Source organism: Cupressus sempervirens, chromosome 7 (assembly GCF_028749045.1).
Source record: "Cupressus sempervirens isolate cs-2001-9-10 chromosome 7, ASM2874904v1, whole genome shotgun sequence".
In the NCBI taxonomy this organism is placed as follows: Eukaryota; Viridiplantae; Streptophyta; class Pinopsida; order Cupressales; family Cupressaceae; genus Cupressus; species Cupressus sempervirens.
In genome coordinates, this window is record NC_143124.1 from 375,913,200 (window position 1) to 375,939,454 (window position 26,255).

Here is a 26,255-nt window from a genome sequence, read left to right on the forward strand (position 1 = left end):
TAACAGAGCTCACTTCAGAAGAGTGAAAAGTTGTAATATGTTACAAAGTGGTTTTCCCCAAATTGGGTTTCTACATTTAATATTGGTGTCAACATGTGTGTGGATGTTTGTTATATTTTTATGCTACTTATTCTTTTAACTTTGACATTTATTGTTAATTGTGATATTATTCTGCTAGTCAACACATATTGAATAGAGAACTAAAATGGAATGAATAAGTTGAATGGTGATGAACATTTTTATTTGATGTATTTTACATCAGTTTGATTAAGTTTTTTGGAGTTGATTCTATACATTTGGACTTTAAAATAATTGATTCACCCCCACCCACCTCGGTTATTCTAAATATTCTAACTTTATGTCACATTCTTAACATTGTAGACATAACGTACATTCCCCCACAATGCACTATGATACTATGTCAAGACATAATTTATAATATGACAAGGTGTGATCATTTGTGTGTGTATAAAAATGCATACATACATACATACATACATGTGTGTGTGTGTGTGTGTGTGTGTGTGTGTGTGTGTGTGTGTGTGTGTGTGTGTGTGTGTGTGTGTGTGTGTGTGTGTGTGTGTGTGTGAGTTAAGTAATTACAAATATCATGCTCATGTATGTTTCACTTAGATGCATTAGTTTAAAACTATGTAGAAACTGTAATTCTTTTCTAGGGCAAATGGGTGTGCCAACCAAAATCCACCTCATGTTTTAAAATTTCTTCTATGAAAGTGGTTGTAGTACCAATCAAGAGTATATGATATTTTAACAATGATAATTCTAAATTAAATAAAAAATACATATCAAGCTATGATAATATGTGTGTGTGTGTGTGTGTTTGTGTGTGTGTGTGTGTGTGTGTGTGTGTGTAATAAGTACAAATATCATGTTCATGTATGTTTAGCTTAGATTTGTTAGTTTGAAAATGTGTAGAAACTACAATTCTTTTTAAGTGCAACTATGTGTGCCAACCACAATCTACCTCATGTTATTAAATTTCTTCTAGAAAAAGTGGTTGTAATACCAATCAAGAGTATATGATCTTTTAACAAGGGCAATTCTAAGCTAAATAAGAAATACATATTTAAAAATTATTCTCATCATTCTTAATATTAGAGTTGTATATAAAAGTGTTAAAATTCTCCCTTTATAAAATCTATGTTTATCTTGAGAACTTCAAAAACACTACTTTTACCTTTATATTAGTATAATAACTTTATAGCTATGTGTATATTCTAATAATATAAAGGTAAAAGTAGTTTTTTGAAGTTACCAAGATAGACACATATTTGATATATAAAATGCTTTCTCATTATCTTAAACAATCTTAACAATTTTATATACATCTCCAATATTAAATACACATGTTTAATATAGAATCATTTTATTTTGTGCACATATAAAAATATTAGATAGTTTAAATTATATAATTCATTTGATAAAACATTAAATTACATAAAAAGAAAAAAAATCATTAAGTATTTAGTAAATGACATAGTTGACCATTAAGGTAAGGAAGTAGTTCCTTTTTATTATTAAATTCATAGAGTACTAAATTTAATTTTTTAATAGAGATTGAACAAGAAATTTATATTATTATACTATGTTTAGATTAAGATCACAACAAATAAAGTTAACTTGGAACTTAATGAATTATTCAAAATGTAATGAGATGAAATGCAGATCTTTCTTACACATTTGAATGAAAGAAAGTGAAGAGCACACATTAAAACTTGATTACAATTATAGTTCACACAACCTTTATCAAGATGGATTAAATTCTTTGAACAAAACATATTACTTCTATTTCAATTTTTTATACAAAATATTTTCAATTACTAAACTAAATAAAAATATTTTTATCTAAAAAGTTAAATAATTATAATATATAATTAATCTAATTAAAATTGTCAAGTCACATACTTAATTCTTTTATTACTTAATACTTTCAAAAGCCATCAAATAGTAATAATTTACAAATTTTGAATTGAATAATAATTATAAAAGTATATACATAACACTATTATAATGATAATAATTATATGATAAATTGCATTCCTATTATGTCCATTCTTAAATGTCTATTTCCTTGGTATTGAAGGATAAGATGCTCTCTTATGTGAATCCAACTACTAACAACCATTACTTTTTTGGGAGGTAACGGTATCTTTCCCTAATCTAATAGGTAGGGGAAGAGGGTGACATTTCCATATTTTCCAAATTGTGTGGTATATTTCTCTGTGGGTCCACATTTTTTTTATTCTTAAATTGGTTCTTTGAACTTGGACAAAGTCTCCTAGAGTTCAAAGAAACTAAAAGTTGCTGATAATTATTTATGTGAATATGTAACTTTATTGTATTTTTTCAATATAAGGAAGGGACTATTCATCAAAAAAATCTTTATTCCAATTTATTGACATTTAACTACCAAAATTTATAATCTCGGTTCATTCATTTAAAGAATGACCATTATATTTGTTATGAGCTGGTTATATTAAGAAAAGACATACCTTGGGACTATGGTACATTATTTATGTTATAATATTAAATATTAAATATTATTATTTTTGGTTAAAAAAATAATATTCATATTTTAATAATAACAATTGTTAATATTTTTGTAATGACAATTTGTTGAAATATAACGATAATCGGGATAGATGAATATAATGATATAATTTTTCTATATTTTATTCAAAAATATTTATTAAATATAAGATATAATTATTATTGTTAAGTATTAATTAAATAAATATTTTTATAAGTTTGACTTATATATATATATATATATATATATATATATATATATATATATAAGTATAATATTTTTCTTAAAATATTGATCTATAATAAAAATTAGGATGAATTAAATGAAGAGATTTGCTAAGGGATGAATCTTGTTGTAAGAGAGAAAAGTGACAAAGAAATAAAAGAAGAAAATGTTGACCAAGGAGGAGAAAATGAAGTCCTAAATCAAGAGGAGGAAAGACTTTTTAGGGCCACTTCCAAGATTTAAAGAAGACCTAAGCTTGAGGTCCCCATATTTTTGGTAAATCTTAACTCAAAGGAGTTGATTGACTAGATCAATGAACTAAAGGAATACTTTGAGTATGAAGATATTGAGGATCTTGATAGGGTCAATTTTGCATAGGCAAAATTGTAGGGTCATGTGAAAATTGGTGGAAAGAGATTCAATTGGAGAGAAATAAAAGAGGAAATGAGAAAATCACAAGGTGGGATTGGATGGTGAAGAAACTAAAGAAGTGCATTCTTGTTGACTATGATCTTGATTTGTTCAAGAAGATGTAAGGATTAAAGAAATTGAGAAATTTTGTCTAGGAATTTATAGAGGAGTTTTACTGAGATCTCACTAGGATATGGTATGCAAAAGCTAATAAGGAGAAGGTCACTCATTAACATAATGGGCTATGACCAAGCATTTAGGAGGAGATAAGTCTAGTTAGAATGACCAATATTGAAGAGGTATGCCATTTTTCCTTGAGGGTTGAGGATAATCCAAATAATACATTTGATGGAAAGCAAAGAGGGGGGAACCAAGGAGGAAGTGAAATGGTAGGTCTTTTGGAGGATAAAATAAGAACTAGAAGAAAAATGAAGATGTGGGTACCAGTCAAAATGAAATGAATGAGGGTTTCAATTGCTCCCATGACCAAAAATATGGACATCAATGAGGAAGAGGAAAAGGAAAAGGTCCAAAAAGAGGAGGCTTACATGGAACATGTTTACATTATAGAGAAGGACTTCAATATTATGAAAGTCCTCAATGCCAAGGAAGGATATGTAGGTGAGATCAAGGTCAGGTAAGGGTTGCACATATGGATGAAGATGCCAAAACATCACATTTGAAGGACAAAAAAAGAAGAGAAGTCTTAGTAAATAGAAGAGTCAGACTGAGTGGTAAGAATGAACCTAGACAAAGAAAGAGTGTGTTTGGTACTAGGTGCAAGTGTGAGGGTAAATGTTGTGATGTGATTACTAATGGTGGGAGTACTAAAAATTTTGTGTTAGAGAATATGGTTACATAGTTAAAGTTAAAAAAGGAGAAACACCCACATCCACACTAGATTGCCTAGGTGCAGGTGACCACAAGGTCCTAGTTAATGAGCTGTGCTTGGTGAAGTTCAAGGTTGGAAGCTACCATGACAAGGTACCATACAACATCACACCAATGGATGCATCATATATTGTTAGAAAGAACATGACAAAATGAAAAGCATGTTGTACATGATGGTCATGCAAACACCTATTCTATGACAAAGGATGGATATCATCACAAGATCAAACCCCTGATGAAGGAAGAATAAAAGGTATATGGTAGTACAAGGGTATGTCTTGTTCATAGAAGAAAATTTCTTGATGGTATGAAACATCAACACTTATATTATTCTTTAATTCTTAGAGTGGATAAATAAGGTAGTAAAAAAGTTCCATTAGAGGTTTCATGTCTATTAAATGAGTTTGAATATATTGTATTTGATAATGTCCCTGATAGGTTGTCACCAGTAAATGAAATTTCTCATTAGATAGATTTTGTCTCTATAGCCAATATACCTAACAAGGCTTCTCATAGGATGACTCCTACTAAGACTAAGGAGTTGAATAGAAATGTTCAATTTTTGTTAAGGAAAAGTCTTATTCAAAAGAGCTCAAGTCCATGTGTAGTAGCTAAATTAATAGCATCAAAGACTGATAAAGAGTGTAGGATGTGTAAAAACTCTAGGTCCATAAGCAAGATAACCATCAAATACAACTTTCCCTTGTCAAGGATGGATGATCCTATGGACTACTTGAGTGGAGCTCAATACTTAATAAAAAATAGACCTCAAGAGTGGCTATCACTAGATATAGATTAGAAAGGGTGATGAATGGAAGACTAAATTGAAGACCAAGAAGGGTATATATGAGTGGTGGATCATGCATTTTGGACTAACCAATTCACCAAGCACCTTCATGTGGCTTATGAATGATGTACTAAAGAATTTTGTGGGAAAATTTGTTATTCTTTATTTAGATGATTTTTCTTTTTGGTAAGGTTATAGACTAATATTTTCTCCATATTCATAGAGTATTTGAGAAGACAATAGAAGAAAAAGCTTTGATTTATTAGAATATTTGTAGCTTTTTCAAAAGGGTGTTAGTCTATTTGGGGTTTGTTGTCTCACTTGATGGTCTAAAAATAGACCTAGAGAAAGTGAAGGTCATCCTAGAATGACCTTCTCTAAGGTTTTCCACTAAGGTGAGATATTTCTATGGTTTGGCTAGTTTCCAGAAAAAATTTGTTAGAAATTTCAATAGTATCTATGCACCCCTAATTGAAACAATGAGGGGGGATAGAAAATAGTTCAAGTGGAGTGCATAAGATATAAGGAGTTTTGAATTTTTGAATATAAAGGTTACAAATAAACGTATATTAGAACTCCCTAAAAATGATGATTCTACTAATATGAATAAGACATTGTCTATATATATGATTAGAAAGTTACAATATTTTGTTTACAATGGACCTAATATTGTATTGGCAATTGGGATTGTTGCAAGATTTTTTGCAAGCCCTAAGGAGTATCACATGATGGTAGTGAAAAGAATATTGAGATATCTAAAAATTATAGAAGACTATGGCTTGTATTAAAAGAAAAATGGAAATTTTTATACACAAATGCCAACTGGGAAGGAAATGTTGATGACCGAAAGAGTAAAAATGGAGGATATTTCTCAAAAAGAAGAACTATATTTCTCAATCAAAGCTGAAGTTGACTATGTTGAAACAATTATAAATTGTTCAAACATCACGTGGATCAATAAATTAATTAAAGGGATGAAAGAAGAAATCATTGATCTAGTTGTTATCTATTGTGACAACACAAGTGCTATAATTATATCAAAGAGCCCTATGATTCACACAAAGACTAAGCATATTACTATCAAGTATCATTACTTTAGAGATTTAGTTCAAGATAAAGAAGTGATGTTGGAGTATGTAAATTCTAAGGATAAAATAGCTGATATTTTCACTAAGGCATTACCTAAGGATGCTCATGAATATCTAAGAGGAAAATTAGGGGTGATTTCCATCTACAAGGCTACTTATTTTGAGATGGAGCTCTACATCAAATGTGTTGATCATAATAGCTTACAAATTGATGTAGGTAGTTCTAGTTTAGGAGTTACCTAAGGTTGTAAAGGAAGAAGTAAAGTAGTAAAGGAAGATGATAGATGATGAATTTAGTGCTGAAATAAGGATATCTACATGACCAAGATGCATGAGATAGATAAAGTGTCTTTGGCGTTATTCTTAAAGAGGGAGAGATTGAGTTACCATATGAAGGGAGAGTATATCAAGAGGAAAATGAAGTGCATATTTTGGATTGCATGGTAACTAGAGGTGTTTCCATAAATGTCAAAGAGGGATATTGTTGGAAACTACAATTGAAATAATTGTTATGTTGTCATTGATGTCAAACCTGATTAGTAAGATAGTTTTGTATTTGATTTGAGTGTCATATCTACATGATTAATAAAGAAGATTTGAGAATAAACATAACAATAGAACCTAGAGGAAAGGTTGAGTTATGAGGAAACTACAATGGGCACTTGATTAGTTAGAATTTGACAAGATAAAGTGATTGTTTAAACATGCTACAAGAAAAGAATATTATTGCATTGAATCCTTGAAGAAGTGATCAAAGAATGAATAAATGCTTAGGCTTGACCATGAAAAAGAGTAGAATATATGAAACTTGAAGTATATGCCAAGTGATGCTAGTGTCAATTGAGCACCAATATGTGCTAAGAAGAAGTAGTGCGGAACAATCATTAGTAATGACTAACCATCAATACATAGTGTTGGTTGAGGCACAACATTTAACAAATTATGAGAGAATTGTGATTTCATGCTGACATAGTTTATTTCTTGGAATATGTAAAATGTGTGGAAGATAAGGATGGATAACCTAGAGCATTCATACCAAGGGAAACTATGTGCATTAATTTCTATGCAAGGTTTCAAGGAGAATTTTAGAGAAGTTTCTATAGAAGAAAAAGGAGACTAAATGATGGAATGATTTAGTGAATATGACCTAACCCTAATATCTACAATTGTGTTTAAGTGGGAAAAGATCAGAATTACTTATTTAAGGAAGTACTAGGACTAACCTAGTATAGTTGGAGTAGTTGTTAATGATATTGATTGGAAAACTTACACAAGAGGCTTCAAATTATTATGAAGAGGTGAAGAGTCATCACTTGAAGGGTTGCCAAGAATATTAGAGACAAAGATGAAAATGGAGGCCAATGAATGGATAAGCATATGAGCCAAACTATGATTTGTATTTACAAAGTGAGTTATATTAATTAGATCAAAACTAATTGTTATTTTCTAACCACTGTATCAGTATTGAAATTATTTAATCAAGGTTGACCTACTAGTCATACATAAATCCTTTAATCAAGGTGACATTCTAATAGAGTGTTCTTAAGTCTTCTAACAAGGCCATTCCTAATAGGGTCATTAAATCCTTTTACAAGGTCACAATTAAAAGTATGTTTTATAACCTTTAACAGGGTTGAATCCTAACATAGCTCACTTTAGAAGAGTGAAAAATTTGTGACATTTTACTGGTGTTTTTTTCCCAAATTGGGTTTCCATGTTAAATCCTAGTGTCAACTTATGTGGATGTTATTTGTGATGATTTACTATTAATGTTTTAGATTTTGCAAGTTTTTTATTATTATGATAGTGGATTTCTAGTTGATGTTGTTGATAATCTACTATAGAGGTTAAGCTAATGGATGCATAGATCTAAAGTAGTTGAAGTGTTTAATTGCTGAATTAGTACATCTAGACCTTGGATAATTGATTCACCCTCCCCCCCTTTCTTAATTATTAAAAAAATTCTAACAACCCTTAAGGTCATAGAGTGCTTAGAGATCTTTCCAAAAATGTAAACAATTCATCAATGAAAGTCCCAAATCAAAAGTTATGCCTCTTGGAAGTTGGACTACATTTTGTGGAACCTTCTATTTTGCACCAACTTCTAATTTTAATTCAATAATCTTGATTTTGGCATTGAGTTCTGAATGTAAAAATATAAAGTCTACTCCTAACCCTAAACCTAAGACATGCTACTTAAAGTCCATTCTTGAGGTGCAAAGTGTTAGTTTGTAGTGACTGATCAGAGATGTACTATACATACTTCATAATTTTTTGCTCCTATTTTATTGTGGTTTATTTAGATAGGTATATTGTAACCCTAAAGTGGGAATGTATTATATAAGATAGCTTAGGGTTAGGAATTGTGGTAATGCAATGTATAATGAGATAGGTTGTTCTTGTAGTGATATTGGGCTCTAAGGGTTTGTAATGTAATACTTGGATAATAAGAAAGGTTGGATGATGGTCTAGGTGGATGTAACCTAGGTTTTGGGTGAACCACGTTAAATCTTTGTGTTATCTATGTTCTTATAGTTTTTTTTTTTTTTTTTTTGCATTTAATTATTTATTCATATATTGTTTCAAATCTATCGAATCCTAACATAAAGGAAGTTTTTGTTCTTGTTTGGAAGAATGTACCATGAGAAGGGTTTTTCTCAAGAATCTTTTAATATTGTAACCAACATGTCATCTATTTGGGTATATTTTTATCTTTAAGGCATGTAGTGACTTCTTATTTTAGATAATAAAAGTCTCTTTTTCTATTGTGTTCATTTTGTCTCAAGTTGTGCCCTCATCAAAATGTCAATACTAGGATTGATAGGTTCATCTTCCTCCCCATTAGAAGTATGGTTCAAGCTATAAGAGGTAAAATTATTCAAGATACCAATATCCAAATCTTCACCCTCTATGGTCTTGGTATTTGCACTTTACTTTTAAATTTTATGAGTCACAGTCAACAAGTAGCTATTTTACCTTTTTGTGAACTTGGTGAAAAATTGGTTATATCTACAAGGGGTGTTATTCTTCTCCCCAAAATCCTCATCTTTGATATTAACCTATTGATCAAAGAATCTAGTTCTCTTGGAAGTATTTTTTTTTTTTTTTTGAAGAGGTGGACATCATTGGATCTTTATTTTTAAAGAAAATCTTAGGAGTAGGTGTGACACCCACCATAGTTATATATCATGAGACTAGACCAATTTCTTGGATTTTAAACTTAGCATTGATGTAGGAACATCCTGAGTCTAAGGAAAATCATGCATGAACCAAAAATGTTTTTGTTTTTGTCTATTTTGTTAAGTGTTATTTTAATGTAAATTTTTTGTTTATAGAAACTTACTATTTTTAGTAAGTTTTGTTCATTCAAGCTTAAAATGTTATAATTTCATAGGTGCAGGTTCATCTTAGACATATCAATCTACGAGCTAAGTTTCATCAGAGTGATAACTGTATTGGTGAAGTTATTGAGGATTTTTGGTATAAAATATTTTATCTCAACTTTGAAAGCCTTATAGGCTCTAAAACAAGGTCATAACCTCACTAATGATGGTTTGTAGTCAAAGAATTCTAGTTCAAGAGATTTCATTTCTAAAAGTGGTTATCATAGTCAATCAAAGATACATTCAAAATGATAGTTTTTTGGAAATTGGGATAACTAAATTTATAATAAATGATTTTTTTTTTTTGAATCTAATGCAATAAAATATTATAGGGTTGTTTGATCACAAGGTTTAGGGCTAAATCTCTATAACCTTCTTGGGAGGTGGAAAATTGCCTATATAATAAAGGCTCATAGGGCTATCTAGGGAAGTTCTAGGTGGTTATTGGTGGCTTTGGATTACATAATATTGCATGGAAAATGCCCACATGGCTTCTCATATTTTATTTTTGAAATGTATAATTCTATACATTTTGCTATGATAACAATCCCATTTTTATGTTCTTGTAAATTATTGCCATTTCTCTATATCTATTATGTGTTTTTGGTATTAATGGGAGTACCCTTCATCAAGTGGTGGATGATCAAGAATTCTTAAGTGTGTAGATAGATCACTAATTATGAGGTAGTTTGTACTAGGATTATGGTTGTGGGTTTGAGTGACTAGCACAAAAATTCTTCCATAAAGGGAATATGGTAGAAAAGCTAGAGGCATTACATATGAGGGTTTTAGAGCCCTTTAGAGATGAGTGCAATAATTGCATGAGTATATCCACAAAGGAATAAATATTGTGGTAAGAGATGAAAGTGAGAATGAATTTGAAGAAGGAAATGTTGAAAAGGAAGGAGCAAAATAGGCTAGGAACCTTAAAGAAGAAATTATTTTTCATGGCCATTTCCAAGATTGGAAAGAGACCCACGATTAAAGTTCCCAGATTTTTGGGAAACCCTAACCTGGAAGAACTAATGAAATTGATAAATGAATTAGAGGAATATTTTAAGTATGAAGATATCAAAGATCTTGATAAGGTCAAGTTTGAAAAGGCTAGATTGAAATGTCATGCAAAGACTTAGTGACAAGAGATTCAAATGGAGCCAAATAAAAGAGGAAAGGAGAAAATCCAAAGATGGGATTAGAATGTGGATAAACTAAACTGAAAATTCATTCCTATATATTTTGACCTTGATTTTTTGAAGAAAATACAAGGGTTGAATCAAGCAAGAAGATTTGTTCAAAAGTATACAAAAGAGTTATGTTGAGTCCTCATCAGAACATTCCATGTGGAACCTAACAACAAGAAAATTCCTTATTACCTTAATGGGTTAAGGTCAAGTATTTAGGAGGAGTTCATCCTTGTTTAAATGATCAATATTGAAGATGCATACTAGTTTATCTTAAGAGTAGAGAGAAATTTGAATAGTAAGTTTAAGAGTAGGAAAATTGGAAGAGGTCACGGTGAAAGATCTAGTGGATGGATTCATTGAGACATATTATTTATAGATATGCTATGCTTGGATTTTCTTGGAGTAGGGTAAAAACCCTAGGTGACTGGCTCACCATAGGTGTTGGGGCCCAAAAGTAATTGCAAAGGATCCTATGCATAAAGAACGATACTCTATGTAGGATACTTCTATAAGTGTTATAGGTAATAAGTGATCACATAATAAAATGAATTGGTTGGGTTTTGGGTTTCTCACATTAATTAAGATTAAGTAGAAGTATTATTGGACTACTTAGAGAGGGGACATCTTTTATAGATTATGGTTCCTAACTTAGGGAAATGATCCCAACACTACTAGTCCTTACATATCCTATTTGAGTAATTAGGAAAAATACATTATGTGCACTAGGATATTCTTTGGCTCAAGGGAATGATCCCAAAACTATGGGAATGTATGATGATATTCACCTACTTATGATTGAATCCCTCACTCTTTCTTTTATGCATGTGGATTGGGGGTTGAGCCTATTTTCTATCCAATAGACCTATTTGGATCATGATTTTGTCTCCTAGATAGGGTGGTGATTCCTTAGGGTCCATATGGTTTGGTGAAAAAATGTTTTGAGGCTTGTCTTGTTTCTAGATGGAAAGGAGATGGGGATTTATTATTGCTTATGAAGATGTCTTAAAGATTCTCTAAAGATGTTATCATATTGACATTTACTTGATGTATTTTGATGTAAAAATATGTACGCTAAAAGAATTTTTTATTGTTATATTTAAAATAAACTAATGTAAATGGGAGGGTAGATAGGAAAAGGGGATAAAAGAGAATTAATGATATGTAAAATTTATTATTATTTATCTTCCTATCTTGAAAGCTCACTAATGACAAATGTTGTGGTTATTCTTTTAGAAATTTGGAAATTATCATGTGTAAATTTAGGAAATTTGTTTAATCTTTGGATTATGATATATTTCTTATCATTAAAATTTTGTTATGTGCATATTTTAATTGTGATTATAACTTAAAGGAAGGTCTTGCTTAGGTAAATCAAATGTTTACACTTTTAAGGAAATGAATTCAAGAACTTAATTGATTGGGGAAATTGTTGGGACAAATCTCTTTTCACAATATGATTTTTTTTTAAAATAAAAAATTATTTACCAAATATAGTAAAATTATACCTAGTCTTATTGATTTTTCTAATAGGGCATTACACTCCCAAAAATTTGCAAAAACTAGAAGGAGACCTTACTCTATACGAAGGAAAGTTTTGATAGAGTAAACTATAGTGGGATTTTCCCATCAATTTGTGATTGATAAATGGATATGGATATTATGAGAGGAATGTGTGTAGATTTTCTAATCAAGTTAAGTCTCAAAGATATTAGGGAAAATATTGAATCAAAGGGAGATTGTAGAGATAAGGTGAAACAATCATGACAAGATAACAAGTTGTATGTTTATTTATTTTCATTTGAGTATATGATATATATAATATCTGTAAAATGTTGATAGGGTAAGGGAAAAGTCTTAAAGAGTGTTGTCTATGTGGCTTCTATAGGTAGGGTAGAGGGCATGTATTATGAGGATATTTTATTTAACTATCACAATGAATGGAATCATGAAGTCTTTTGGATGTAAAAAATAAATGAAATTAGAATAGGATGTGATCAGAGCTTGATTAGATCAAATTTTTGGTGAATGAAGAATTGGAGTGTGGAAGATTATGTAAAGATAGAGAGACCTTATGAAAATAGGTTTGAATTTTGAAGGGAAGTCTAACTATACAAGTGATAGTGAGTTAATCCCTTTTTAATTAGGATGAGTGTTTAAGGGTATACAATTAGTCAAGTTTGAGACTATGATTAGACTTGAAGTTGTAATTGGATTTAATAGTGAATGGTTAAAAAATAAAGTACAAGAGTTATTATATAAGAAATTGATTCAAGAGAGTTTGAGGCCATGTGTTTTACTAATATTAGCACCAAAGAAAAATGGAGTTTGGACAATGTGTATGTATTCTAGGTATATCAATATGATCATAATCAAGTAAAGATTTCCATTTCCAAGGATTGATGATATTATAGAATGTTTGAGAAGATCAATGTATTCCAAAAAGATAGATTTGAAAAGTAGATATCACCAAATCTAGATCAAATAAGGAAATGAATAGGAAAATTCTTTCAAAATAAAGGAAGGGCTCTCTGAGTGGTTAGTTATTCCTTTTGGGTTAACCAATGCCATGAATGAGGCATTGAAATAATTTTTAGGTAAGTTTTTCATTATTTACCTAGATGATATTTTTGTCTTTAGTATGATAGTAGAGGAGAATATACTACATATTCATATGGTTTCTAAAAAGTTAAGGGAATAGAAATTTCTTATAAATTTGAAAAAGCACAATTTTTTGAGGGAGTTAGTATATTTGGGTTTGTAGTTCCAATGGAAGGTCTAAAAATCAACCTAGAGAAGGTGAAGGCTATCCTTGAATATAAAAATCTAAGAAGTGTGACTAAGGTAAGATCCTTTCATGGTTTGGCTAGATTTTATAGAAAGTTTATTAAGAGTTTTAGGAGTATTTGTGGATCCTCGAATGAAGCAATGAGACAAGATATGAAGGAGTTTAAATGGACTTGAAGAGAGGATAAGAGTTTAAATTATTGAAACAAAAGTTATAACATAGCCTATTTTAACACTTCTATACTTTAATACTTAAGGTGTTTCAAGTATACTATGATTCTAGTGGTACTATATTAGGAACTATTTTGAGTCAAGAAGGTAGACCTGTTGATTTCTTCATTGAAATTTAAATGATGATAGAAGAAAATATTATGTTTATGATCATTAATTTTATGCTAGAGTTCTAACAATGAAGAAATGGATATGTTATCTTTTTCTTAAGGAGTTTATTTTATATATTGATCATCGACATTTACAATATTTGAATAGTCAAGGAAAGTTGGATCAATAAAATTTTAAATGGGTCAATTTTTTGGAGAGTTATACATTTATTTTGAAAAATAAGAGTGGGGATTCTAACAAGGTTGCATACACTCTTAGTAAGAGACAAATTTTATTGATAAAGATGAGGATTGAAGAAGTTGTCTTATAACAACTCAAGAGTTTATATCTAGAGGTCTTGATTTTTGTGAAGCTTGAAAACATTGTAAAAAATAATTTTTACTAAAGATGGAACCAAGTGGTTAGATTTCATCATCTGGGGTGGTATTTTATTTAGAGGAATTCAATTATATATTCCATGGAGTTATACAAGGGAGAATATCATCAAGGAGAAGCATAGTGGAGGGTTGGATGGACATTTTGGTTGAGATAAAATTATTGCTCTAGGTACTAAGATTTATCATTGGCCATAATTGTAGTAAGATGTCAAAAAATTTATACACAGTTGTTGAGTATATTGGATGATAAAAGGAGTGAAGCATAACATAGGGTTATATCAGCCATTTCCTATATTAGATATGATGTAGGAGCATCTTGAGTCAATGATAAATCTTGTGTCAACCAAAAAAAATGGCTTTTTTTTTGTAATAGTCTATTGCTTCTTGTGTTTCCTAGTTGTGAACAATTGGCATCATATTGAGGACCTATTTTGGATCCTTAACCTAAGTGCACATAAACTAATATGTAAAGTGCTTTGATTTTTATGCCAATTTTCTTTGGTATCTATCTGTCTATTATTTCTTCTAGTGTGGTGTGTTATCTTTTTTTATCATGGTTTCCTATGATGAAGTGACATCTTTCATTGTTGGGAGCCATCTCCTTTCTCGTGTTTGGACTTATCTTTAAGTGTGAGTGAATAATTTTTTCCCATATCTTGGGTTATGGTTTACACCTCCAAGGAAAGACCTATATTATAATTAAATTCCTAACTTATTGACTTGTGGTCTAGTTGGCTATATACAAATTTGGATTAACATTTATGAAAGTACATTATAAGGAGAGGAAGTGAAGAAAATAGTTGTTATCTCAAGATTGCAAGCTTAAATATCTAATGTTATAATTCAAAAGTCATAACCTAGACACCTCACTACTAGGCATATTGGATGTTGTTTAGTATATTTTATCATGAGACCTATGTAATCAATCAATTTTTCCATGAAAGAAGTTATCTCTTTAGTTCAATTCTATGTTTTTCTTTCATGTATACTCTTGGTAAGTTGTTAGGTGATTGGAATTTTTCTTTGTTTAGCTTCCCTTTACTACCAACCTTGCATTAGGAATAATTGATGATCATTTCTTGTGTTATGGTTTACACCTTCGAGGAATGACCTATATTGTAATTAAATGCCTAACTCATTGACCTATGGTCTAGATGGCTATATATAAACTTGGATTAATATGTAGGAAAGTAGATTGATAGGGAGATGAAGTGAAGAAGATAATAATTATCTCAGGAGTAGAAGCTTAAAGATCTAATGTTGTAATTCACTAGTCGTAAACTAATAGACCTCACAATTGGGCATGTTGGATGTTGTTTAGTATATTTTATCATGAGAGCTATGTAATTAATCATTAAACTTACAAATGAAGTTGGCTATTGGTGCAAGAACACCCTAGAGACTTGTTTAGATCTTGTAGGTGGTTCTAGCCAATCAACAAGGTAATAAGGATTACAAATAGGGGCTCAAGAGAGGTGTGAGGTTTATTTGCAAATAGGTGTTCTTAGAAGTTTGGTTGGTGGTCTATTTCAATAAACCTAATGCTAAATCCTAGAAAAGTCAACATTGTCACCATAGGTCAAAGAATGACCAAATCTCCAAAATGGAGTGCCAATAATACATTTTCTATTTTTTAGGTTTTTTTAGGACCATATGATGTGATTTGGGTCGAATTGTGCATGGAAGGATAGTAGATATGTAAAATTACAAAAAATGTAATGTTGCTAATGACAACTTTGCAATGTCATGACAACATTTTCCTAAAATCTAGGAAATAGCTCTAAAGGAGTCCTAACCCTAACCTTAGGGTCTAAAAGTAAAGGATTGGCTTACATGGTTCACATGCCCTAAAAACCCAAGAAAATAGGGGTTTGGTGAAAGACCTATGTCTGGACACTTTGAGGAACTCTAACCTATGAAATATTAAATCCTAGGAAGCTGTGAGAAAGAATCCCTAAATATATTGGGGGTTGGTTTGGAGAAGTTGGGAGATATCCCAAGAAAATTGAATTTGGGAGGCCTAATTGGGGAAAAAAGGCTACAAAACCTAAGCTAGTAGGGTAAGAAGTCAATGGAAAACCTAAGAAAGAATCCATTAGAATGGATCAAGATGGATTAAAACAAGAAATAAATAAAGGGGATACCTATTCCTAGCTCTAAGAATAATTTGGGACAAAAAATGGCTAATTGAGCCCATGAGTGCATAGTTAGAATTTGTGGCATAGTTAAAATGTTATTTAGTTGATAGTGAGTCCTAAGGTGACAGGGATCCTAGAGGTGATCCCTGACTAGGGTAGTGAGGAGTATTCTAGTGATACCAAAGGATAGGTCTTAGGGAGAGCAAGAGATCTCTAGAGAGTTAGGACTCCCCATCATCTATTTTCTAGAATTCTATTTTTTTTTGGTGTGTACTCTTGGCAAGTTATTAAGTTATTACAATTGATCTTTAGTTGGCTTCCCTTCCCTACCATATTTGCATCAAGATAAATCATGGGATGATATTAGTATGGACCTTTTTGTTATTTTACTAGGGATTCAATGTGGGCATGATTTAATTCTTGTAGTGGTTGTTGTCACAAAAGCCTACACCCTTGTCCAAAGTTTTTAGCTAAGGATGACCTTGTGAAACATGGAAAAAAAACTCCAAGATGTGGGACTTGAATGATGAGGTTGAATCTTTGGAGAAGGCCAGCTTCCTTCACTATCAAGTTGCACCTAACCACTCTTGGAGAGGAAAAGGGACAAGGAATGCATGAAAGAAAATCTACCTATTCTAACCTAAGGGGGTGATGCACCAAAATAGAGTGTTTGAATTTATCTCTACCCATGAATGCACAATCAACCAATTCTAACTTCAAAGAATATATATTTAGACCTCACTTAATTCAAGAATTACATGTAGATCAGACAAAAAAAGAATGGTAAAAGGGAGAAACTTCACTTAATATCATTTGAATCTCAAAAGTAGATACATCATGCAAATTTTAGAATCACAGAAAAAACATTAACCAGAAGTAAAGAACCTTGCACAATGTGTCAATGGCTAAAAGAGACTTAGAAAAGGATTACAATAGTTCAAAGGCATGAGAAATTATAGTAGCATGCATGAAGCAATACTAGAGAATTCTAAAAAAAGATCAACTCTTATAAAGATTACAAAATTTTCCTTTATAGCTCAAGCATGACTGGGACATTTTCTATCATGGATCAAACTCAACAACTACAATTTAAGATTGTAGAAAACAATCATGCAAATCAAAAGAAAATATAATCTTAACATGGATTCAAATGCAATAAAATCCAATATTTTGCTGAAATAGAGCCTCTAGAAGATAGAAACAATGCCATTAAATCACTTTGACTAAGTAGATGGATAAAACTAGAGGTGGTGGAGTGTTTTCCTTTGTTCACTAGGTGCAAAATTCATTGGAAAGTGGTTGGAATCGATCATCAAGATCGAATCATACAAGAAACCCTATATTTCTTGCTTTTGGCTCAACGGATCAATAAAGTCAAAAAGTCAACTAAATTCTATAGCTAAGATAGGCCACATGGGCCAATAATTTTAGTTCATCTTTCCACCCTAGTAAGGTCTCCACGCATTGACCATATCACTTACTAATTGTGCCAACATTCCAACTTAACTACGATGCCACATAACTGTCAACCTTAATTATGACTGCCTTTATTTCAGACTAGATCAACAAGGACATGTGTCCTTCGAGTGCTTCCATACATTGCTTAAAGTCCTCACAATTCCATGATGCAAGAATGTGCTAATTGTCACTCTATAAAAGATCAACAGTCAAGACAAATCTATATCATTATTGTGCTTGTCCTTATATCTTTTGGGCCCATGAACTACTCAACATCCTCCTTAGCATTACATGGCATCCAACTAGGATTACTTTCTAACTCTAGAAGCCCCACTTGCCCATGCATCAAATAGGTGCATCACTATATTGCTTAACCTTTGGACACTTTCACAATGCGATGAAGTTCCATCTGTTGATTTATGAAAGATCGATGGTAAGATATGACACCCTTGAGAATATCTTATGTCTTTAACATTGGCCTTACTATCCTTTGACATCCCTAATTTGATGGCATCCTTTGACTTTTTTAGCATTGGAGCTCAGTCTCTTTCTTTCCATGATCCTATGATATCCTTACTTTGTAGCATCATAATGCTACTTTTCCTTTCTCCTAATGGTACGGTTCCCTGATCTGATGACTCTCCAACTTTAGGACATGGCATAATATTGAAAGCCTTTGAAAATTTCTCCACAATCTCCTAATCACACCATAGCATCATGAACCTTTTAATGTTCCTTCCTAACACCATGACATATCGTAATATTAGAAGACCCTTGCTTTACTTTACTGATATCTTGCTACATTGTAATATCATAAACCTTATGTTTTACCTTACTGATTCTATGATGACCTTGGCTATTATGATCATATTATGGACCCCTTGTCATAGCATTACAAGCCTTATGATTTGGTCTTATTGACCATAGGACATCTTATTTTATGGCATTATATATTGAAGTGGCCATTTATCCCTCTTAAATTTGAAAGTGGTGATTTTGGTGGGAAGTCAAATTGACCAATAATTTTGGCAAATTAGAGGGAATGCAAGCCAACTATGCATAGACTAGTGACCTTATGCATCTATTGGGCTATAGAGTCATGAAATTTTTTGATCCTATGCATCATGAAACCCTAACCCTACCTCTGTGATAGAAAAACACTAAAAATCCTACCTCTTCTTGTAAAACAAGAGCTCTACAACTAGAACTAGGAACCCAATAAAACCTTTCTACAATCTTTGCAACACACATGTGCTCATGCACTTCTTGGAAAAAAGGAAACAAGAAAAGAACCTATTCTAAATTATATACATGAAGTAATCATCCATTGTAAAAATTGGGGCTTAAGATATATTCCATTAACTGGAATAGGCAGAATTTTACCATCGAGCCTACTTAATTGAAAAGCATTGGCCTCTTTGAAACTAATAACTACATAGGGACCACTCTATAATGTATCAAAAATTGAGTGCCTCCTTGATTTTTCCCTATCTACATCCCATTTTAATACCAGGTCACCTTCTTTGGAGATTCTAACCCTAGCCTTCCTATCAAAAATCTTTTTTACCTATTGCTAACTTGTTTCTAGGGTCTACATGGCCTATTTCCTTTTCTCTTCTAGTTCCATCAATTCTACTATTATTACTATCATGGCATCATTTTCCATTAATTCTAGCTAATGAGCTAGTTCTAGGGATGGAAACTCTAATGAAATTGGAAGTCCAACTTCCCTACAATATACCAACATAAAAAGTGAATTTCTTATGGTCCTCTTAGGTGTTATTCTATCAGCCCATAGTCCTATTCTCAATTTTTGATACCAACACCTCTGATTGTCCTCTGTAGTCCTCTTTATAATCTTGATTAGGTTTTTGTTGGATGGCTCAGCCAACCCATTTCCTTGAGGGTAGTAGTTTGAGGATGTGCCTAAATAGATATTATGATCAACTACCCATGCACAAATTTGAGCTCTTACAAAAGATTTGTATTATCTGAAATAATGGTTGAAGGGGCACCAAACCTGGTTATGATTCCATCAAGGAATTAAATAATAGAAGTTCTTATGGCATCCTTTAATGCTAATATCTCTGTCAATCTAGTAAAGTAATCTGTGCCTACCATGATCCATTTATGACCAACACTAGAAGAAGGATTTGTTGGACCAATAAAATTGAAACCCCATTGAGCAAAGGGTTGGTCTACCTAAATGGGATGGAGAGGAAGGGCTACAAGATTTTTCTTACTAGAGAAGAATGCACATTTTTCACAATTCCTTACATACTTATGACAATCATGGAACAAGGATGGCAAATAGTAACTAGTCCTCATGATTTTCATTGCCGTTGTCCTTGTTGAGAAGTGGCCACCATTAGGACCATCATGCAGCTATTTGATCATTCTTTCAACTTGGTCTAGATATTAATGCATCTTAATAAGACTCCATTAAAATCCTTCTTGAATAGTATTCCATACAGCAAGACATAAGGGATAGACTAGAATCTAAATTGTCTTCTCTTAGCTCTATCTAGGCCATGTGGATATCTTCCCTCTATCAAGAAGGTAGTCATATCATGCAACCAATCATTATGATGTTCATTCCCTATTGGTTGCTCATTATGTATTAAGAGGGTAGCATCCTCAAGTGTAGTGCCTCTCCCATTTGACTTCTGTGAGTCATCCTTATGGATGCAACCTTGCTGATCTTTTGTTGTGATGGAATCATGATTGTGACCCTGAGTGGTCTACACTATCAAGGTGTTTGGATTTATATTTTTGTATCAGTTGCTTTGATTATTCTTTTGACTGATCTATGAGATTATGATGTGATTTTTGGTTCATTGAGGTTTGTGCCAATGCTTACCAAGATCAATGTGGTATCATAAGGTTGTTCTATGATTACCTTGAGATGTTTACGGAGATTGCACTATGTACTTTTTACCATGCTATACTAGACTAGGTTCCTGTAGCAGTGATTAGTGATGTTTATGACTATGTTTGCTTATGTATTTTAAATGCCTTTTGTTGATTCTTTAAAAAATCATTATTTAATGCTTAAGTAATTAGAAATGGATTATTCATGTTGGATTATTTGGTTATGTGTTACTTTTTTATGATTTACATTTGAGACGACTTGAGGGTCAGATTTTATACCTTGATTTCAGTATCATAGATTTTAGATGACAGTGTTTTTTTTGATAATATCTAGTTATTTGGTTTTTGGACATACCTCTGATTATGTTAGGTGATGGATTTGATACTATGGTTATTTACTTCATTCTTGTGTTGTTATGCTTTATGCAAACATGAGTGATGTAAATAGATTATTTTAATATAATTAAATAAATGGTCAAATTAGGTAATTTAATGCATTTATTGCTTTGGCTATGTTACTAAATGCAATTGCACTTGATCATGTTGTTTAGTGTGCAGAATTTATATCCCTGGCAGTGGCACATGGAGTTAGTGATTCAATCATTCATATTTTACCAATGTCATCCTTATATGGTTGACGTATCCTTAATTAAATGTTTGACTTAAACCTTTTGGTGATTATTAAATCTGAACTCATTTGCATTATGTGATTAGACAAGTAAGCATGTCTGTGCATTTAGAGGTTCGCATTGTCATGAAAGTTATTAAGAAATTTATGTGTTTTTGGGTTTTTGAGCTTTTTAATTGATTTATTTTAATTTCTGGCAGCTTTTCCATAGATGAATTCCTATTTATAGGAATAGCTTGTTTTTATTTGGGTCAATTTGGGGTTTAACTAGGTTGGTTAGTTATTTTCCCTAATTGATTATTCACTCGAAAAGTGAATAAGTATCCAAAAAGGAATTTAATTCCTCACTTCTCACTTTTGAATTAGAAAGTTGTAGAGTAAAACCCAAAATCCTCTTCATGACGATTTACTGTTTTGTTCATTGTGGGAGCTATGGGTGTGGGGTTGTCGCAAGGTTGAGCTCATTGGATCTAGCTTGGGGAAACCTTGGATTGTCATGATTTTTAGCCACTTTTGCAGACATTTTATTTTTTGGTTTAGATTTTTGTGAGGTAGGGCTTTCTTGTTTTATTATTTCGGCTCTATTTTTGCTTCTATTTTTTGTAGCCATTTGTTTGGAGGTTGAGAACTAGTGTTCCCCTCCATTTCTGTATGTTAGTTCTACCCAGTTGGGGGGGTATGAACATTTCCCTATTTTTAGGATGAGGGTTTGGGGTTTTACACCGTTATGCTAGCCATTTTTGCATACGATGTCCAAATTTGATTATTTTTGGATTTTTGGAGATTTTGTGCCCAAAAGCCAAATGGGTTTTAATTTTGCAATTTTTCCAAGATTTGGATTTTTTACCTCATTTTGCGTGCCACCCTATTTTCTTGGGGTTTTTACCTTGATGATCTGTTTGGATATCAGTCAGACCATTATTACACTATTATGTTGCATTGGGATGCATGTTGCATCCATTCTCTCGACATTGTGTTTGATTGAGTGATTTTATACCTGATGTTATTGTTTCTTTTAGACCTTTGCTTTTGTTTCATGAGTGCTAACATTCATGTAGAATCCATACTCGTAGATTGAGGCCAATTGAGTGATTTTATGATGTATGGTTTTATTAGCTTTGGGATTCATGTAGAATCCATCCTTTCTATGTTGCTTTCAGTTGGGTGTTATCTTTTGCATTGTGTTCTCATCCTGTCGTTGTGTTTTGATCTTTGTGATGGTGGTGCGCCACACACGAGTATGTGCATGTACATTTTTCGGGTGACTTGTGAGGCCCAATCTTCTGTGGTACTTTTGAAAGTTATGATCATTAGGGTCAGATGGGAGTATGCATGCCCATGAGCACTTGTCGTAGGATGAGCATGGGTAGGGTAAGGTAGCATATGGAGGGGGCTTCTATCTTGAAACCTGGTGACCTGAGTCCCATAGGGTTGGCAGAGGATAGGAAGTTTTAAATAAGTGATAACTAAATAAAATGTGTGTATGGTAATAAAACTTAAAGATAATAAAATGCTATGTCGAGCCATTCTGTTGAGGGATGCTAAATTCACACAATTCAAGCTTGGGCTTTTTTATGGCAAGTGACTCTCCATGATGTCAGTCCCTACTTAGTAGCCTACTACTTAGTAGCCTATTGAGTGTCTGACTAGGACCTGTACTCCTTGCATTGTCTTAGGTTCTTGGTTGCAGCCATCATACTGTTTGGCATGAGTGTTAGCCTTGGATGTTGTGATTTATGTGTGTTTATGGTTGGATCTTTATCTCCATCAGTATGATGGGTGTGGACCTACGGGTTCCACATGGTTGGGAGACATAGCTAGCTTCACCACTACCAGGGACCGATATATAGAGATAGTCTTTTGTCCTAGTGTGACCATTGCTGGATGTTTTCACTTGGTACTTCGAGTTTTGAAGTATGCTTTCTTGTGATTTATACTTTCATTGGAATGCTTGGATATCATGTTTAGATGATGTTAGTTTATTTGATGCATTCCCATATTATGATGTTTAGCATATGCCTAGATGATGTGAATTGCTGTATTAGTTTATCTATTGCTTATTGGTTTAGCATGTTAGATTTCCTTATTATGATGATCAACATGTAATAGGTGATGTTATCTACTTGTAGGATTATCTGATGCTTTACTAGTAGCATGTTAGATTTCCTTATGCTTATGTTGGTAGCGCATGTGTAGTATTGACATCCCTATTACGATAGTACCGATGATCCGATTGGTGCCTTTGGATGTTACACATAGGGGATGGCTAGGATCCATGACGGTCTTATGATGCTATTGATGGTTGGGAGGAACCGTATACTTAATTTGGTTATTTTGTAATTGTGATATTATCTTTGTACATTGTGATGTTTCTTATGTTCACTGTGATGTTTCTTTCAGTATGTTCTTTCCTACTATAGTTTTAGATGGATAGATGTATCTCCTTCTTGATCTTGGCATCTTGTTGATTATGCACTTGAGTTTTTGGTACTCCTCGATGTGGAGGTTCTAAACTCAGTTTTTCTCTATTTTTTCCCCTTTTTTTTTTTCTTTAAGTGTTTTTGTGTTTCTATGGGTGACATTTTATCAGCATGGTGTGACATAAAAATGTATTGCACGCCCATAGAAACTATGTCGTATGATTTTGGAAAGTATCACATGCCTCTTGGAGAAATGTCATGCGATACTGGAAAGTATCACACCTCCTTTGGAGAAATGTCACACAATACCTAAAAAGTATCACACAATTCCCTATACTTAAGATATATTTTAATATATGCCATGAATCTTTTGAGATAGGTTTTAGACCTCTTGGAGATAAGATAAAGATTCTAAGAAATTTCAGGACTTGAGAAATCTAGACTTAGCCAACTTTCAGGGCTTCAGGATTTTAGTCTTAGCCAAATTTTAGGATTCTGCATTTTACCCTAGCTTGGTATTTTGTTGATGAGTGGTTGTTTCTTGAGCCCTCATCTTGTATGTGGTATTTGTTTGCTTTTGTTTGCGTGTGTCAGTTTGGTAGTGGCATTTGAGGTTCTGTTGGTTGTTAGGATTGTGGTGAAGTCTTTCATTATGATCTTTGTGATTCCTCTATGATGTTTTCATGTGCATTCATACTTGTAAAAAATAAAATTATCTTGGCTTGTATTGAATCCTTGTTCCAAGGATCTCCAAGTGGGGCATTACATCAAGTGTCTCAAAAGAAAAGACCATTTGCTCACACAATCACCTACCTCTCACAAGTTTAGTAATCCTAAAATAAATTTCATATTCCATGTCTCTTGCAATCCATCTAGCTCTTTTTTCATTAATATTTTTTTTTAGTAGGAACTCCTTTACACTTGCATGTGGAACCGAGAGTTGAACCTTGTTATGAGACAAAAGATGTCTAAATTTTTTGAGATCCCTAACAATAGCAAGGACTTGCTTCTCTACATAGCTATATCTTCCTTCATAATCCTTAAGCCCTTCACTAAAGAAAGTAATAAGCTGCTCCAAATTCTCATCATTTATCTATGTTAAAACAACTGATATACTTGATTCTCGGCCAGTGGAGTAAACAATGAAGTCTCTATCAAACTTGGGATTGACAAGAGTGGGAGTTGATGCAATTGATTTTTTGATCTCTTCAAAACTAAGATTCCCCTCCTTGGTTTGAGTAAACACCATATTCTTCTTCAACATAGTTGTGAGAGATTTCACCATGGAGGCAAGGTTAGGGATGAACCTTCTTACAAAGTTGATCCTTCCAAGAAATCTTTGTACTCCTTTCTTATGACTGGGGAGTGGGAGAGAGAGAATTGCTTCCACTCTCTGGATCTATTGTTAGCCTCATCTCTTGAAACAATATGTCTTGGAAGCTTTCCTTGGTTAGTGGAAAACACACATTTCTTAGGATTCAAGGACATACCATACTCTATACATCTTTCAAATATCTATCTCAAATGATCAAAGTGATCAACTACATGTTTTGAGAAAACAATTATATCATCAAGATAGACTAATACAAAGTTTTCTAGCACACCCTTGAAGGCCATCTCATTTCCTTTTAGAATGTGGAACCTACATTAGTTAGTCAAAATGACATCTTATAATAAAAATAGGTTCCCCATTTGGCAGTGAATTTTATTTTACATCTATCTGACTCTTGGACTAGCACCTAATTATAGCTTGAAAACCATCTAAGAAAGAAAACCTTTTCGAGCCACTAACCTTTGCTATAATTTGTAGCATAGAAGGAAGGGGATGGTGATCTTTAAGAGAATCCTTATTAAGGTCCCTAAAATCTACACACAATCTAATTTCTCCATTCTTCTTTCTAACAGAAACAAGATTGGTTACCCATGAAGAATACTTAATAGGAAAAATGATATTGGCTTCTATAAGTTTGGATAGTTCCTTTCTCATTAAAGGTTCAATCTTTGGTTTCACTAGCCTTTGATTTTGTCTAATAGGCTTAGCATCATGGTTTAAATCTATGGTATGCTGAAATAATTTTGGGTCAAAACCCCTTAAGTCTTCATATGTCCAAGCAATAAAATCTTTGAATTCTTGACATAAATTAATGAAAAAATTTTGTTCAACATCAGTGCATACCTTTCCCAAGTTAAGAATATTTCCATTAGCAATAGTGACAGGAGTGTAGTCACCCCTCTTTGCAGTTAGGTTTGAACCTCTACCTTTTGCTTGATCATCAGAGTTGAAAATGCCCTCTAAGGTGACTAGACTTTAGGGAATTCGTTTGAGTTGAGGTTCTTAATCTATTCCCTATACTAACTTTGCATCTTGGACTGATTTCTAGTAGAGAACTCTACTTTATTTTGCAAGAAATTAACAATCTATAAATTAGAATCAAATACTTGTCAATTTGTACAATTATCTGGGATGGTAGGCCTTAAATTTTTTTGATTTGCTATTTCTTTTTATTAGTAACATGCTCTGGTATATCACAATGAGCACCAATGGTTGCAAGTCTATCAGCATGTTTTTTTTTTTGTTTCTTGGGATGCTCTAAATGTTGAAAGCCTTAAAGCCTTCAAGTAGATCCCAAACTCTAAGTTTGTATGATTTGAGGAGGTTGTTCTTCGTGATATTTTGATCTCTAGCTTGATTAACTACCAACTCATTATCCCAAAAC